This window comes from Opisthocomus hoazin, chromosome 6 (assembly GCF_030867145.1).
Source record: "Opisthocomus hoazin isolate bOpiHoa1 chromosome 6, bOpiHoa1.hap1, whole genome shotgun sequence".
In the NCBI taxonomy this organism is placed as follows: Eukaryota; Metazoa; Chordata; class Aves; order Opisthocomiformes; family Opisthocomidae; genus Opisthocomus; species Opisthocomus hoazin.
This window is the reverse complement of record NC_134419.1, coordinates 26048649-26065911: the sequence shown is the minus strand read 5'-3', so window position 1 is coordinate 26065911 and position 17263 is coordinate 26048649. Positions and strand designations below refer to the sequence as shown.

Genomic DNA, 17263 nt, shown 5'->3' with positions numbered 1-17263 from the left:
AAAATTTTTTTTAGACATAGTTAGCTGGTATAGATCACAAAGTGCAGGAAATCTGTACTGGGACAGTCTTGTATTTCCAGTAAGCTTTACACTGCAGTTGTACAGAGTGCATTTTAGTAGCTGGTATGATAAGGTGGAAAACTTACAGATCTTAAATGCCAGGTGCACACCTGAAGCAGCAGTCAGTCCTGCAGCACAATATGAATGGGGAAAATGGGTTCCTTGCCCACAGTGGCAGGAAACGCCCATGGTAGGCTTTTCAGAAACATGAACTCTATAATGGTCTTGAACATGATGGTACCCAGCTTATACTTTTTCCCCAGAAGTCAAATTGCAAGTCCTCAAAAATCTTAGCAACCATCTACTAAATATAAACCATAGATAAATAAACATTACATATGTGTACCATCTTTTATACTATCTGCATCACTGACAACTGTAGAATTTATAGCATCTCATATTTAATATACATTTTACTACACTCCTTGTATTTGTAAAGCAAATTGAAATTATACAGACCTTATGTAGTTCTTAGTCTGTAAAACTGTCGTGTTTTTCTTTAAAATTTATATCAGTCCCAATGTAATTAATAACTACAAGAAATCAATTTTTTTCTGGGGAAAAACCAGCCGAAGTGCCTTAGTTGTTTTGTAGCGTTGGGTTCTGGTTTTGTCTCCCATTTCCATAGCAAAGAGAATTAATTTAAAAGAGATCAATAGCATTGCTGGCATACATTGCATACTCCTGCTATATTTCACAGTGCTGGGGAGTATGTGACATGGGTTTAAACTTAATTTTGTATCTTGTTGTATAGAATTATGCAAATGACATACCCTTGCAAAGAAGCCTTTATTTTTATTAATTTAACACAGTAATAAAGAATAACAGAAAATGTGTAAAACAGATAATTTTGTGTACTTAGGATAAAGTGTGCTAAGCCTTGAGATTGGGTGTGTGTAATGGATGTTGTTGTGTAAAATGCTCTCTGCACTTTGCAGCACGTGAAACCTGGACAAACCTTCCAGTAATGTTAAAGCACTTGCAAAAATGTTGCACCTGGAGCAGAGAGGAGTGACGAGGGCAAAGGTCAGCATTAGGCATTAAGACACTGACTAAACAGACTTTGCACTTGGTGAAAAGTCCAGACAACCCCTGCAGGGTCATCTTACAACTCTGGTTTTCTTCTTTTCAGGACATAGTAATCCATAAATACACTCAAGTCACCAGCAGCTTAGGTCTTCCCCCCTTTCTCCCCCTTTTTAACTCTCCTTTCATTTTTAATTCTTACATAAAGATCTGAAATTTTAACCCTTCCTATGTCTTTTAATCAACCTTGGGAACTGCTTTTCTTCTGTCTTCATTCACTAGAAATCTCATCTTTTAAAATCCTTTTTTTTGCAAATTTTTTACTTTGAAAAGTGGTTTAAAATGAACAAAAAGTAGTATTTGAAAGCATTCATACAAACTCGTATGGATAAGGTATTCTGGGAAATAACCAGATTTTTATTTCTAAAAAATGAAGGCAATTATCAAACTCTGTAAATAACTTAAATGCACCCTTTTTTCTGAAGCTTCTTAACCAGAGACTTTATGTAAAATATTTCATGGGATGGTAGTACAGAACTTCCTTTCACAACTTCTTCCGAGCTAATTTATTTGGATAGATGAAACCAGTTTTAACTGGGATGCCGCAAGAAAGTAATCACCTTACTTGCCATTGTTGGGTTCTTTTTAATCAAACAGACAAAAATCCCAACACCTCATCAGTTATTCCCCTAAACTGGAAAAATGTACAGGTAAAACACAGACGCATTTGTACTTTTGTCATAAAATTAAGTCTTTCAGTTTTGGATCTATTACGCTTACTAGCTGAAACCATGACACCAAACTGATTTTAATCATTTTATCTGATCCCATTATCCACATCCTATGGCTTAAGAGACTGGATGGACTCCTAATATAGTCTGGAGCCTTGACAGTAAAAATAGGCTGGTGAAATACAGCCTATCAATTGCAAATAACCATGCACATTTTGCTGACTTCCTCTCCTCGTTCTGAGGACTGTATAAAGCCTTACTTCCACGCAGGATATTTCCCCCTCACTCGCTTCTCACTACCCCAACCCTTTCGCAAACCCACTGAGATTACCAACAGATCTGTTATATTGCCTTTTTCTTAATTAATGTTTACAATTCCTGAACAGCATCAACAAAAGATAGCTGAAAGTCTGAGTATTTCTTTCATACTGTACATGAATATTGATTAATAGAAACATTCATCAGAAAATGTGGTGTTTTTTTTTTTTTCTTTCACACAGAGATCCCTCATATTTGCTCAGGGGGGAAAACCAAAGTTTTCAGTTCCTCATGTCCAACACTGTCATTTCAGTTAGTCACAAAATGGCGGTCTGAAAAAATCTTCTGTGAAATCTCACAGTCATCTTCAGGCCTACTGATTTCTATTCCTGTGCAGTGATTTTTAGAGTTTCTGCCCAAGGTTTTCTAGCTCGGTCTGTTCAGTGGTGGGAATCAAAGAATCGTCAATAGAAACAGAAATGTGAAACTGGGAGCACAATTTAATGACTGCCAGTGAAGAGGGCAGAATCCAGCAAAAGCATTTACTTCCCATGGCAGAGGTTTCTGTAGAAATTAAAGACCTATTTCAGCATAATGCTTTGAATCTGTGCTGAACTTTAAGCATGGAAGTGGTGTGCTAAATCGCCTTCAGGCTTTACAAGTAAGAATACATTCCACATCATTACAAGATCAGATCCTTGGTGCTCAAATACTGGAGGTAGTAAATGTCTAGGGCTCAGGTTTGGTAGTTCTGGTCATGCAGTGCAGCCTTTTAGCCTGCAGTTAGTCTCATTGGTACCATGGGACAGTCTGTTAAATAAGCCCTCTACAGGAGTCAGCATCTTAGAGTTAGGCCTTGCATTGCAGCACTTCATGTTGAATGGAAAGCATCAATATAGATGGAGTAATATCTTCCATTTATCCTATATTCCGATGTTTTGTCGCATATTAGCAAAAAATAAAAAGTGAATGTTCAAGTACGTGAAAAAATTAAAGTTAACCTAGAACCGAGTTACATGAACTTCCTGAGAAATGGGCCTTGTTATCTTGTCCAGTTACAGAAATACCACACCAAAAATGACCTGATTTAGTAACAACAACAAAAAAGACTATTGTTCTGTTTGGAATTTTATATTCTTTTCCGGCGTCAGAGGTGTCTCCAGTACCCTTTGCTGTGGTATCTCAATGCCAACCTCACAATAATAGTCACAAACTCAAACCTTGAATTCTATTAATATTACGTAGATGAGAAGCCACGCAGTGAAATGATCTGCCCAAGGCTAAAAAGTGTCTTACTGGAGAGCTGAAACCAGACCTTTTACCACGTCTGCCTGGCCAGTCCTAAAGTCTGTGCTTTGTTTTATGTTTTCAGGCATGTTTCTTCACGCACATGTTACTTGGCCTGCGTGCTTGACATATAGCAAAGGCCATGCTGCCCACTGCATTTTCTCCTGGATTGTTTTTCACCTTACATTTGAAAGTGATTTGGACTTTAATAAAAACCTGATTCAATAGAAGTAAAGAAGGATATCTTATTGAAACCTTTTTCATAATTATTTTTCACAAATTATTTTCCAGAGCTGTTTTGTTGTTTCTTGATTCAAGCTTATAGTGACAATCTGAAACCATCAACCACTTAAGCATAATGTTAAATGAAACTGTGAATAGCAGAGGGAATTTGTACAAAATAGTACAGAAAGAATAAATCGTTGCTGATTCTTTTCCCTTGTGTAAAAAAATAAAACACCAAACAAAACAAACAACAAAACCACCCAAAAAACCCCCCAAAAACCAAACTTGCTCTGTATTGCTTTCAATTGGTCTTCCCATCCCCCCCTTCTTCTAAAAGATTCATTTAACCCACTTACCTTATTCATGGGCTATGTAGACATATGGGTAGGACCTTGTGCATCTTTTGCATGTTCTACTTGCTAAATCTGCATAAATATTGTTATATTACTTCACAGATATCCCACTATATCCAAATAAGAGAGTAGATAAGACTGTAATGATGTCAGCTGTGTGCATATTTCTGTAGATAATGTTTGTGTGTGATATATACAGTATTTACAATCTGTACTTTGCATGTAGATCACACAGACACAAGTGAGACCGTGATCACCAACCCACATAGTGTGGGTGGGGTATGTGTGTGTAAAATCTCTGTAGGCAAATTAATAGCGATTGAAGATTACAGATGTTTTTAAGGCTGAGCATTCTGGACACTGGAAAATTGTATTTTTCTGACATTTTAAATTCTGTTTTAGTTTGAGAAGTACCCTATCTTTTATTTTTTCTGACTTAATTAGAAAAGGCAAAGCAGTTCATGCTTTAATTCACCCACACCTTTCCTTTTTTTTTTTTTTGTTCACTCTTTGCTTGCGGGGTTTTATTTCTTTTTCTTAAATATTTGGCAATTAAATGATGCTGACTACCTATTTTTCTGGTGTATGGTAGACATACATATTCCTTGTTGCATGGATTTGTAAAAGAGGAACTTGCAATGATTTTTGCCTGAACGCAACTAGATTTGCTGCTGTACAAATAATATAAATTAAATATTCTTAATTATTTTAGCTCATGCTAGAAAGGATTCAGGACAAAGGGGAGACTGATGCAGTGTGCCTTACAATGGCCCTACTGATTTCTTTACTGGGCTTTCCTCTGCACATGGTCAATTAGAATTGAAAATCCTGTGCTGATTTCATTCGCTGGAATTTTTAAGCAGGTCAGGAAGAAAGATGTTATTGAAAGGAAAAGTCTCATCTAAATAAGAAAAGAACACGTGGCCATCTGGTCTAACTGTACCATGCCGAAAGTCATTTTGGCTCAGCCGTAGTTTGGTCCTTGCAACAGTTTGCCAAAATATCAAACAGAAATCTGTTTACATTAAAAGACTCTGTGCATTTTATCTATAAAAATGCAATGCAGAGCTCTCTTCCTATCTGTAATGCATGAGCTCATTTGACCCTGTTACCTTATTGAGACTGCCTATGTTTCTGGTAGGCTTTCAGGTTACTTCTGCCGTGTAAAGGTGTAAATGAAACAACCAATCTTTTGAAAGTTTTGGAAGTAATCCCGAGCATTTTATTCTTATAACTAAAATTTGCACTTCTGCTTGAAATAGGAAAGGCTCAAACAAGCAGATGCAACAGAGGAACATGGGGCGAAGAGGGCAGAGGAGAGTTTAAAAAAAGAAATTAGAACTTGAAGTTTGTGCAAGTAGCACCACGGAGTTTGCACAACAAATTGGAGGCCATAGGCTAAGAGATGAGCTGTTATCGACATCAATTTTCTTGGGAATAGAGTCATAAATATGCATGGTTTCCATGCTTGCTTTGTTTCAACATCAACTATTTAAAAGTTTAAAGAAGTCAGTGAAAAACACAGGTCAGAAATTTTCATGTTTAGGTAAATAAACTCTTTACATAAAAAGCTAAAACAGATAGCTCCAAATCTCTGATGCCTGGACAACAGCAGCTGGAGAGTAATGTCATATTTGCAAAAACGCTGGGCATCTCTATCTCCTACCTACTTTATTCAGAGCTGCTGAACACCCAGCATTCGCAAAAAACAAGAGACCTTACTGGGAGAAGGGAAGAGTGTTGAACTGAACATGGAGGCAAGGGCTCTGTATTCATATGCTCAAAATTAATTCTTAACTCTTACATGATTAGTCATTCCTTTTGTATTGACAAACAACATATAAATTGCCAGTTGAAATATCACTTCTAATACAAGGTAGTGTGTAAATCCCTTCTAAAGTTTAGAGGAATTGATTTGCATAGGATTTCAGCCTTTAGGAAAAGAATAAATATATGATTGCTTATGGTCATTACCTTAAGAAAATAAAAGTCAGCACTTTAAAATGTAGCTGCAGGCTTTATTTTGAAATAGGTTTATGAAACATAAGAGACAAATTTTATTTTTCGAGCATAATATGCCTGGAAAAGTAGAAAAGAGTTTAGCACTTAATACTAGTGAACTTGTGTACATACATATACATGTCATTTACAAGTACATACTTCTCACATATGACCATTGTGTCAAGTCAGCTTGTGTATTTCATATAAGGTATATAAAAGGTTCCTTCAGAAAAGTATTAAATCTGTTGTTTTAAAAAAAAGAAAATCAGGAATACAAATTTTACCGCATTGATCTCAATTATCCTCATTTTTCTGAAATCTCTTTTCTATATCCTGTACCTTGCCTATGACTACATGCAACCTTTTGTTTGTATGTCTTTGCTGCTATTTGGAAAGGAAGGGTTTTTTTAAGACTAAATTTACAGGATATCTATGCTGGATTCCTTTTTTGATAGTGTTTATTAGTAATATTAAAGAAAAAAAAGCTAAAAAAATTCCATAGTATCTGTTAGTGTGACTAAAATATAGTTCAAGTCTTTCCAGGGAGGAAATTAAAGGCAGTGTATGTGTGCTTATGTGCATGTGTGTATAAAAATGTATTTTCTTTTCAGTCTTTTTCACAGAAAGCCCATATTGAAAAGCAAAAATTAATAACCATTTGTATCATACCATCATTTGTACCAGAAGCCAATACAATTCAAAAGAACTTTTAAAAAATAGAACTTCACGGTATACATATAAAAATTAAATAGAAGTAATGCTTTGAATATACTCTTTCCCTGGATGTCTCTGCTGACCCCACCCATAGCCACACCAAACGGAGAGCAACTATTTTGGGGAGTGCTGCATTCCCAAGACCAACTTTCTGGCACGATGACACTGGGCCAGTCGGCGTTTCTCTGGGCTGTGGCAGCCGGGAGGCTGGGGCTTGCAAGGCCAGATAACTAAAACAGTCCCCTGCCACGGTCCCCTCCTCTGGTTTGAAGGCAACCTACTCACAAAGCTTTTCGCTACTGCCTTGTTTAAAACTGCTGCAAAACTGCCTAGGAGATCTCGCTAATCTCTCCAAACCCAAATACGTTCAAGTATTTCAGTTTGACTGCCTTTCAGTTATGAGTCTCTGTACACTAACTATTTACCTTTATGTAGTATATTGTATACCCATACAAAATCTTACACAATATTTGAGAGCTACGCGGCGATTATGTTGGTGACGCATGAACTTAACATAAAACACTGCACTGGCTGTAAAGCTAAAGTTGAAACCACTGTAAAATGGGAAACAGTGGATGCCCCTAGTACGCTGTGTTGGAAAGTGTGTGCACATATATGCATGTTTTGTACAATAATGTGCTTATATATTTACAAAGTTTCTTATTTCATATTTTTTGCAAATCTCAATGAAGATGAAACCAAGCCTGGCCAACATAAGGAGGAAAAGCTTGTGTTTGTATTTAATCTTTCTGCAGCATGGTTCAGACTCCTGTCTGATCTGCGCATAGCAGAGCAAGGGGCTCGCCGTGCATTGCGTGCAGGCTCCTTGATTGTGGAGGGGGGGGGAAAAAAAATCTGGCTGGAATCCAGACAGGCGAGCGCAGCGCTCTGTTGATCATTATGTCTAGCCTTCAGGTGTCTCAGCTCACAGTGGGCGGTGGCTGGGGGAGGGGGAGATAAGAGGAGGGCAGACAAAGAATAAAATGGTGTGGGGGGTTGTTTTTTTTCTTTTAATAAAATCCTACGTAAAAAATTCACATCAAATCCTTTTTTAAAAAATGCTTCTTTTAACCTTCCTTTCCCCGCAGTGGGAGCAAGCAAACATCTGTCCAGGAAGATTTATTTAAGCCGTAATTAGTAGCGTCTGGAGTCTTTCAACAATTTCTCCTTATTGCACTTAATTTTTTTTTAAAAGAAGTCTGCTCATCTTTCACTTAGAAACTGTTTTCACTTCATGCTTTATTAGAGATCCAGCCCAGCCAGGACCGAGTCAGCTTTCTATTGTCTTTGCTTTTTCCGTTCTGATCGTAGTTTTCAGAATCTAACTTTTGGTAGAGGAGGAGGGGTGGGAAGGACTGTGCAGGCAGGGGGTGGGGGAGCGATCTTATTAAAACTATTATGAACATGGCGGGGGGGGAGGACAAAAATACAGATCGGTGCTGCTTATTATACAGTCATGCATTCGGGTTAAATTTCTTTTCCGGAGAAGCAGAAGAGGGAAAAAGAAAAAGCTCTGCTTTGTCTGTTGCTTCTGTTTGAGAACTCTCATAAATCTTGCCCAGAAAGCAACTTGGGCTTAAGGAGATCTGGCCAGCAAAGCTCTGGGAGCAATTGCAATGTCTTTTGCTATGGATATTCTCTTCTTTCTGCCCCCTTCGTCCCAGCTGCCCCCTCCACCCCAACCTTCTGACGTTATGCTGCGAAGAGCCCCACACCCTTTCCCACTCCACCAGGACTCTGAGTGAATGCAAGCTGCAATCTAGAGGTAGTTAAAGTTGTTTATCAAAAAGCTTCTAGTCGTGCTGAGTGAGTCTAGATATTATACTAGTTGTGTTTTTTCAGACCAGCCGTAACCCTTTTCTAACACTCTCCCCCGTTGGCTCGCCTCTCCCCCTCCCCCCGTGGAAGGGGTGGGATGGGAACCTTGCTCGACTTCATTGTTCCAAATGTAAGAGCTATTTCCCCCAAAGTGTCTTCGCTGTCTTTCATAGCTAATTATAATAACTGTCAGATGTCTGGAAAGTCTGGGCTGCCCTTGCTGGCGGAGTTAAAGTTTGCCTTTATTTTTTCCCCTTGGGGACAGATCAGGCCTGATTAGACACAGAGTACAAATAAAAGTGAACAACATACATGTGTAGGGCTTTTTGTCTTTGTTTTTCTTTATGAACAAAGCAGTACACTGGCTATGTCAGGAAGCAGTGTGGCATACAGCATGCATGCAGGCGCTGCCTGGGAGGAGAACTCGTTCTATTTTTTTTCCTTTATTGAAGCGTGCAAGAAATATTTCTGAATTTGAATAGTGCTTTCGATACTTGTTCATCTCAGAAGAAACAGTAACCATCCATTTAGCACACATAGCATTTTGACAATTTTAAGATATTTGCTTTTATGGGTGAAAATAAAATAAATAGACCCCATACTCACAGTTTTGTTGTGCTGTGCAGGTCGCTGTCTCCTTCTGCAGAGACAAGGAGGGTCGGAGGATGTCAAGAGTGCAGAATCCCGGTTAAATTCAGGAGAAATGTACAAATGTGCTTCCTGAAGTTGCCTGGAAGTCAGCCACTTGTGCTCACACATCCCATTGCTGCTCTGCACGCTATACTATCTGCAGTTCTGAATTGAACTAAATACTGCCCATGTGAAAGACAGGGGAAACACAGTCATGTGGGACACACAAATCCACTCTATTGGCTCCGAAGGCACAACTTCAGCATTCTTGCATTTCCACCATTGGTTAACAGTTCAAGCTGAAAGAGTCTAGGTCCTCCTAGTCAGTCCGTTTTCCCTTTATGTGTGGAAGAATGACTGTAGGATTTTACAGTGACAGGATTAGTTAAGAAAGGGACTGAAGTCATCCCTTTGACTGAAGCTGGTGGGTGGGGATTGGAAGCTGTGCTTTTCTCAAGTTGACGTTTTTCCTTTTTCTGCCTGCGTTCTGTGTGTCAGGAAATGCTTGCAGTTAACTTGGGCAGCACAGAGAAACTGAAGTGACTTTCATCGGGTTCAGGAACTTAACTTTTAGTGTAACATAGTGTTATAAACTGTACAATGAAACCGTAAGGGAATAGCTCTGTTCTGACCGGCTAAAGTGTGATTATTTTCTCTTTTCAAGATTTTTTTTTTTTTTTAAGCCCAGAAAGGACTATATCAGGATCATCTAATGAGCTTTTGCGTCACAGAAGGCAGACAAATGAATCCAGCAGTTGTAAACCCTAGAGTAATGATTCGAGTGACAACAGAAACTAGATTTCAGAGAACTACTAGATCTCTGGGGAATATCACGATGTGGTCATAACTATTTGGAAATAAACAATGAAATCCATAAAATCTATAGTTGCTGATATTTGGTCATTTTGAGAATAATGAAACTATAAAGATTAAATAGGGGGGGAAGAAAAATGACTATTCCCTATTTTGGTGTTCTGTCATTTGCCTGGTTTAGTTATGCCAGTGTGAGCAGTAATTTGAAACGGTACTCAGTCATGTGTGACATACTTCTCCAATTAACCCTTATTAAAAAGACCTTTCCCAACTCCCGCAGGCATGTTTTCCTAGAATCACAGAAAGTAGAGGTATGACTGATTTGTCAGGGTTTGTGTCTGTCCTCCTGTCTGGGCAGGTTTATTTACTGTTCTATGTTTCTAGGCCTTTGTCTAGTGTACTTCTAAATACTCTCAACACGTGGCTCCTGTTGGTGGACTGTTGAACTTGGGGCCTAATTTAGCAGCTGAACAGTTTAACTATACTTGGAAATTTACCAGAATAGTTATTCTGGAATAGTAAATTAAACATACGCCTGTAGTGTACGCAAGGCCAAGCACAGACAGACTGCACTGCTGGCGTTTATGCTATGTACTATCTCCTATTCAGCAGTTTATGCCTGGCTCTGGGTGTCGGGACACCTCTTTGTTTCTACCAGTCAGGCTTATTCAGACCACCTTAAAACAATGCTTCTTCCTCTTTGGAGTTCACCCTCTTAAGCTATTTATAGACTTTTATCATCACCTCGCTGACCACCCTTGTCATCACTTAGCTGAACACCATAATCCAGGTGTAGCTGCATAAGATACGGGAACATTCCTCCACAGCCTGCAATCTGGTATCGCTGCAGCAGATCAACATGTCTTTGTTCGATACGTGAGCAGGAAAAATATATATTTTTTAAAATGTACTTACACACCTGACAGGATTTCAAAGAAGATGAATACACTCTATGTTCTATTCTGAGTTAAGAAGAAGGCCTTGTAAAGCCCTCTTTTTTTTGTAAGTGCTAAGAAGATGCAGAGATCTCATATTTCTCTTTAGCAGGCTCACTTAAAAATAATGTTTAGTAAGAATATATAAAAGGTGAGGTATGATTTTGTTGTGGGTGTTGTTTTTTTTTTTTTAATCTGCATGAAGAAAGGTAATTGTCTGGTTTGGATAAAATAAAGCTATAGCAGTAGCATCAAAACTTTCTCTCCTCTCTCCAAAAATGTTTTCAGCTTCACTGGGCTTTCCACATCTGGCCTCCAGAACACTGAGGGGAGAGAACTGAAAACCCTGGGAGACATTTTCTTTTTTTCACAGTGCTGGTGGTCTTCATAATTTTGGTTACTTTTTTTTGTTGTTGTTTAATTCAGTTAAAGAGGGAAGAAATACTAATAAAAGAAACCTTACTCCAGAGAGCAGTAAACTCTCTGGTTTTAAGACCAGTACATGGTTTTGTCTTAAATACATCTTTTTCATGAATGTGAGTTTCGGATTTTAAGATGCTTAAAAGCTATTTAAAGAGACGGAATAAACATCTGAATTCATTTAGTATTGTTTAGCTCTTTCCTCTAGCAAATCATGAGTGAATTTCAGGAAAATTTACAAAATCTGGAGCAACAATTATTTACCTGCTCTTTTTGAGCCATGAATCAAAGACTTAGGTGGTACAAGCAGATATTTTGGTGACTTGGAGTATTGCAGAGAACAACTTAATACTTAGCATCACTGTTGTCTACAGAGAGAAGTCAATGCATCTTTACATGTGTTCATGTATTTCAACAGACTTTTTTTTTTCCATATCATCTCCATTTAAAGGAAATCAAAATGAAGACTTAGGCTACATCATGTTCACTCTTATTGAATAACAAACAGGTTCTTTCTCCATTATTGGTTACTAGAGAAGAATGAGACCATCATAAAATTACCACAGGGTGGAAAACAACATTACTTTGCAAATGCTGTCATTGTGATGATGCTTAAGATGTGAGACAAAATGTTGCTGTACAAACAGGGCTGTCAGAGTCTGGAGACCATGCTGTTACTGCTACGTGGTCCTCTGTGACTCCATCCACTGACAGAATGGACTTCTTTTTCTGGTTTTGGGTTAGGTTTGTTTGGGTTTGGGGCTTTTATCCCTGATCTAGCAAAGATTGGTAAAGACAGTTTACTCCTGCCTAATAGAGGTCCCCTTCCTAAGAATTTTCACCATCCCCTGGCCAGGAACTCTAGCAAATAAGAAAGATGACTGAAGTAAGTTAGAAATAGTAGTCACTGAAATAGCTCTTTTTCATTCTTTGGAATTCTTAGAGAGTGTATGATGTGAGGGGGAAAAAGTAGGATGGCCTTGATCCTATCAAACGGGGTGCATTCCTAAACCACGTTACAAAACAGCTAGTGATTTTTCCTTGTGTAAATCTAAGTTCAATGACTATTTGGGGGAGGAGGAGATTTGCCCTTTGGCTTCTTTTTAGCAATGTGTGCTACATTTAGCAAGGCAAAAGTCAAAGTGTCCGATAAATTTCTTTCAGAAATGCTCAGAATAAAGGCACTTATGCAGTTTGTGTCTTGATGTGTTGTATTATATAAATGGGTACTTCTGAAAGCATTTTAATGGTTTCCTTAGAAAATCAAATGCAATTGTATTGTGTACATGATGTCGATTTCATGTTGCCCAGCACTTTTAAGCCTTTCCATCTTTCTTTCTGTGGAAAATAACTGAACTCTACTGTGCGTAGACTGCATATTTGCTTGCAACTTTGCCAGAGAATTCTTGCTGTTCTATACACCTTTGCTTTTTATAATTCAACAGTAGGTGGTATCTGCTAAATTTTAAATCTTGTATTAGTCACTGCTCGTAAAATCCCTCAATGTTGGTAATGCAGAAGAAAAGAAGAAATTTGTCAAAAAATCCAGGAGATACTGGAGAAACAGGAAAAAGGCAGAGAAGAAACAAAGTCTTTGAAAAACTTTGAGAGCAGGCAAGTGGACAAAGGGCACCCAAAAGCCATTTCATGGAGAGGAATTATTGGAGCCTGGAAACATGCACATTGCTTCCAGTGTGTGCGTATATCTGGAACTGGTTTTATACCCTCGTTGAGAACAGCCGTAAGCTAGCACGAGGAGTTTTTCAAAAGCATCTGGTATAGGAGGGCTGTGAAGGAAGGTTTGTTCTCATCTTCTGCACCAGGAGGGATGAAACTTGCTGAAATGTGGTCTAAACCAGTCATCTTTGCTGTACGTGAACCAGCTGGCCGGGTTGCAGAATCTACCTTTTACATAAAGAAAAATCACCATCAAAGCTGTTAATATCATAACTGATTTTGCAGGGCTTTTTTGGATTTATGTTTTGTTTTGTTTGTGTTTTTTTTCCAATCAAGTCTTTTCTCATTCCTCTGTCTCCTATACCTGTTGATGCAGGTAAAGTGAAGGAACCCCATGAGATACTGGGAAGATTTTCAGCAGGCAGAGAGGAAGCTGGTATCCCATAACTAGTGAAAGTCAGAAGAACTTATTCCTGTTTTCTCTGCAGGCCTGCAGATACTGGATACTTGAACAGTTTTTATACCACATCTGCATATTCCAGAAAGTCTGACAATTTCTTTAAATTATGGGGTTTTTTTTTCCCTGTGTAATTTCCACATTTTTTGTTGAATCCTCCCATTTCTATCTCTTCTCTTTGGTCACATGTTCCCATAACTCCTTTCAGTATAAACAAATTATTTTTCCTAAAATACACTGGCCCCGTTTTCACAAAAAAAAATCAAGGACTTTCTAGGGGCAGTCTGACTTGGTGACGGTAACAGGTGTTTTTCCCTCAGACTAGTCTTGCCAGGCTATGTAGCTTTTCTGATTTCAGTGAAGTTCTTTCATCCCTATTTAACCCACAGTAAAATATAAACACATATATTTTATGAATTATCTAAACTGCCATTTCCTTGCAGAAGTCTGCAACTATCATTTTGTATTCTAATCTTCTTCTGTAAGATGTTCTGTTGGTTTCAAAATCTGAAATGTATAAAAATTTTGTGCAATCCAGTATTTAGAGAAGAATGATAGTATTTAGCAGTTTGAGTTTCAAATGTAGAAGTCTTTTGATGTAAAAGTCATACATGGTCTAATTTTGAAATTTTTTAATTGAATATATCATTCCCTGGAATAAATTATCTCGCTTTTCACAAACAAAATAGATGAGTGTTTAAGTGTTTCACACAATATGTAGCAAAATTAAATGAAGCATTCCCTCCATTGTCCCACCTCTACAGAACAGTCTGCAACAGAAGTGCAGTATTATTAGTGAGATTAAAGTGTCTCAAGGAAACAAGTCATTAGTAGTTGCAAATTCTTTTTCAATAAAAATGTATTAAAGTTAAAACATACTACAACTTTTTTCAAAGTAATGTATTTTTTGGGGGACCAATATAATATATCTTGGAGATAATTTTTCTTCTTTTTCAATAATTTTGATCTAAAGGGATCTTTCATTTTTGTGTTCATTAATCTTGTCTGATATCTCAGTCTTTTAGAGATTAGGACAGCAGGTAGTTTACCCCATTTCTGTTCCAGTTTTGGGTGGTCCTACACCAAGACAGTTTCAAAAGGATTTATTTTTTTTTAAACCATCTGCCCTCCTCATTTTACTCCTTAATGAAATAATTTATTTTGTTCTTTTCTTAAGGGAAGTAAATACTGCATAAAAGCAATACAAATACCATAGTTTTCCTTGCAAGAAGCCAGACCTGTGACTTTAAGAATGTGCATTTTTCCTCTGGTAGCTTATGAAAATTTAAATTAAAATGATTTAATAATTTAAGCAGCATAGTTTAGTGACTGAATGTTGAAGAACAGAGGAGTTTGAAATTGCTAGCAAAACACTAGATGTTTCAAAGAATATAGTTCCATATTGCCTTCAGGCACTGATCCTTGCTAGGTGCATGCAGGGTAGAGATGCTTTCAGAAACAGACTATTATATAGTTGAATAGAACTGCTACTCTAGTAATGACATTTTATCTTTAATTATACTTTGTATTCTATATTCTCTATTGATTAATTAATTTCTTATACACTAAAGACCAAAGAATTCCTTTACCAAGAGGATTTTGATCTTGGTTAAAGAACAAGGTATAGGCAGAAGGGACGAAAGCGAGGGAGCAGAGGGGGGAAGTCAATGCAAACTGCACTTGTTCAAATAATTGCAGTCACCAAAGTATGTTCACATATTTGTCTGATCCTTGTAGGGGAATAAAATCATACCCTGAGCCCTCCTAAATGTCCTTCTACTTTAAGTAATCTCTATTGTGTTGTTTTGTTTTTTTTTAATAGAGCCATTATGATGGTATCTAAATATCTTATTGCTGTGTCCCTTGCTCTGTTTCTTTTGTTTCTTCCCGCTGTTTAATTATGGACCTAGCTTCTGACATATCACAATCTAAACCGGAGGTTTCTTGCTTGAGGGACCTTGACTGAGATCCTGACCTTAGTGAAATCAAGGAGAAGAGTGGGTTTCAGTGTCCTAAGTGGCACCAGGATTTCACCCCTGCCTTTATTCAGGACACCTCTTCACAAAGGGAACAAGTAAGAATGAAGTGCTTGAGTATTAAGCCAATTATGTCTTTTAATTAGGACATGTATAGAGAATGCTTAAACTGAAGAAAGGGTGAAATCTGCTGAATAAATTATTCGCAGTAAATAGTCCACCCAGCTCTAGTTCTGACAGAGATAAAGCTGCAGTGGCATCAAAGTGTCTGCTCTTACAGGGTGTTACTCTGACACAGATGTCAAACGACAAATCAACATGAGGTGAGCAGATGAGTCTTATTCCCTGCCTTGCGCAGCTGGAGAGATCACTAAGGGTGGTCAAATAGGCTCCAACGATAATCTTAGAGCATCCTTTAGCTGTAAAAGATAAATAAAACTGGCCAGGAGGTAACTTCTGTAATTCCTTAAATCTGCTTTGCAGATCTTACAAAGGATACACTACAAATAGCTTGGGAGCTTTTTACCACAGAATGGAGAGAGGGAGGGGAATCTGTAAGACCTTGTGACTATTTCATCTAAGACTGAGAAGAGACTTGAAAATTTAAAACAGTTTTTCTGCTAGTGAAACGTGTGTTGCTAAAAAGGAGTTTAGCTGTGGTTCATTTTGTCAGTACTGGATTTACCTCCATATTCTTTGCTGGTCTCTGATGAGATACACGAGACTAGGTAACAGTGATGGAAATTTCTGAAGATGTTACAAACAAATAGTGATTCAAACCCTGTTCTGGGGACAGTCCTGACCGTTCATGTTTTTGCAAAATGCCATGGAAAATCATAGTTTCCTTTCAGCTTCTGTTGCTTCTGTTACCTTGTGTAATTCCTGTACCACCTGCTGAGTAACTCTATCTTCTTAGCCCATTTTCCATAAAATTGAGTGCTTAATCAGGGAAAACCAAAACCATTGGACAAAAGGCCATTTAAATGCTTCTCAGGACAGGCATGTAGGAAAGGGCCTCATTCATAATATTCATCATTCATGTGGGAATTTGGTAGAACTATTTAAGTGTATGCTGTAAAAACAGTCCTGTCTACGTGCAGAACCTGACGTGGCAGCTGGGTGACATGGAGTCAGGCAGCAGTATCTCCAGCTTTGTAGGCACAGAGAGGAAATTTCAGAATTCAAATTGGCTGCCTCTCTAGCCATCAAGCTGTCATTCATGTATTTTAAATGGCATAAAACTGATAAAGGCTAATTTTGGCTTAAATACTCTTTACAGCACAAGATTTCACTTTGGATAATAAGACACTGTTATAACAAAATCGATTCTTTCATATTTTTCTCAAAAAAAAAAAAAAAAGATGAGTACTTTTTCCTGCTCTTTGTCCCTCCTTCTGTGAGATGGCACTACCTTTACAGTCTTTGTCCTGAATGTAACATTTGAAGCCATAATTTAATATCAGTGTACTTTTGTATCAGATTTTTGGCATCTTTTTAATGCTTTTCTGAAACTCTTTGCAAAGAACTTGAAACACAGTTTACAGTCCTTTGACATAGTGATAATCCTTATTTCGCAGTGTTGCATTATCACAGAGTAAAGATGATAATGTATACTATATCTTGGCTAAACTTCTGTAGTATTTTAATTCCATTATACAAAAATTTCTATAAATTACTAACTTTCACAAAAGTAGAATTCTACTGAAAATTAATTTTATCATACTGTTAAAAACTGTATGTCATAGACAAACAATTCCTGTAGAAATATGTGCTTGTTCCTTTGAGAGAGGTGAATAGATAAACTGTCCAAGGTACAGGGAAATAGAGCATGGATAATGTGGGCTTGAGATATTCTGTTGCTTAAGTGATGCATTAAATCAAT

At 37.7% G+C, this 17263-nt stretch overlaps 1 long non-coding RNA gene across 2 annotated transcripts in view; it reads right to left on the bottom strand.

The window, feature by feature from the left end:
• The window catches only part of LOC142361569 (uncharacterized), a 65056-nt gene extending 55621 nt beyond the window's left edge, over positions 1–9435 (bottom strand). For both annotated transcript variants that reach the window (XR_012764182.1, XR_012764183.1), the window contains exon 1: positions 9080–9435. This is a non-coding gene — a long non-coding RNA (uncharacterized LOC142361569). The remainder of the gene's footprint in view (positions 1–9079) is intronic.
• Between the last annotated feature and the right edge of the window lie 7828 nt (positions 9436–17263).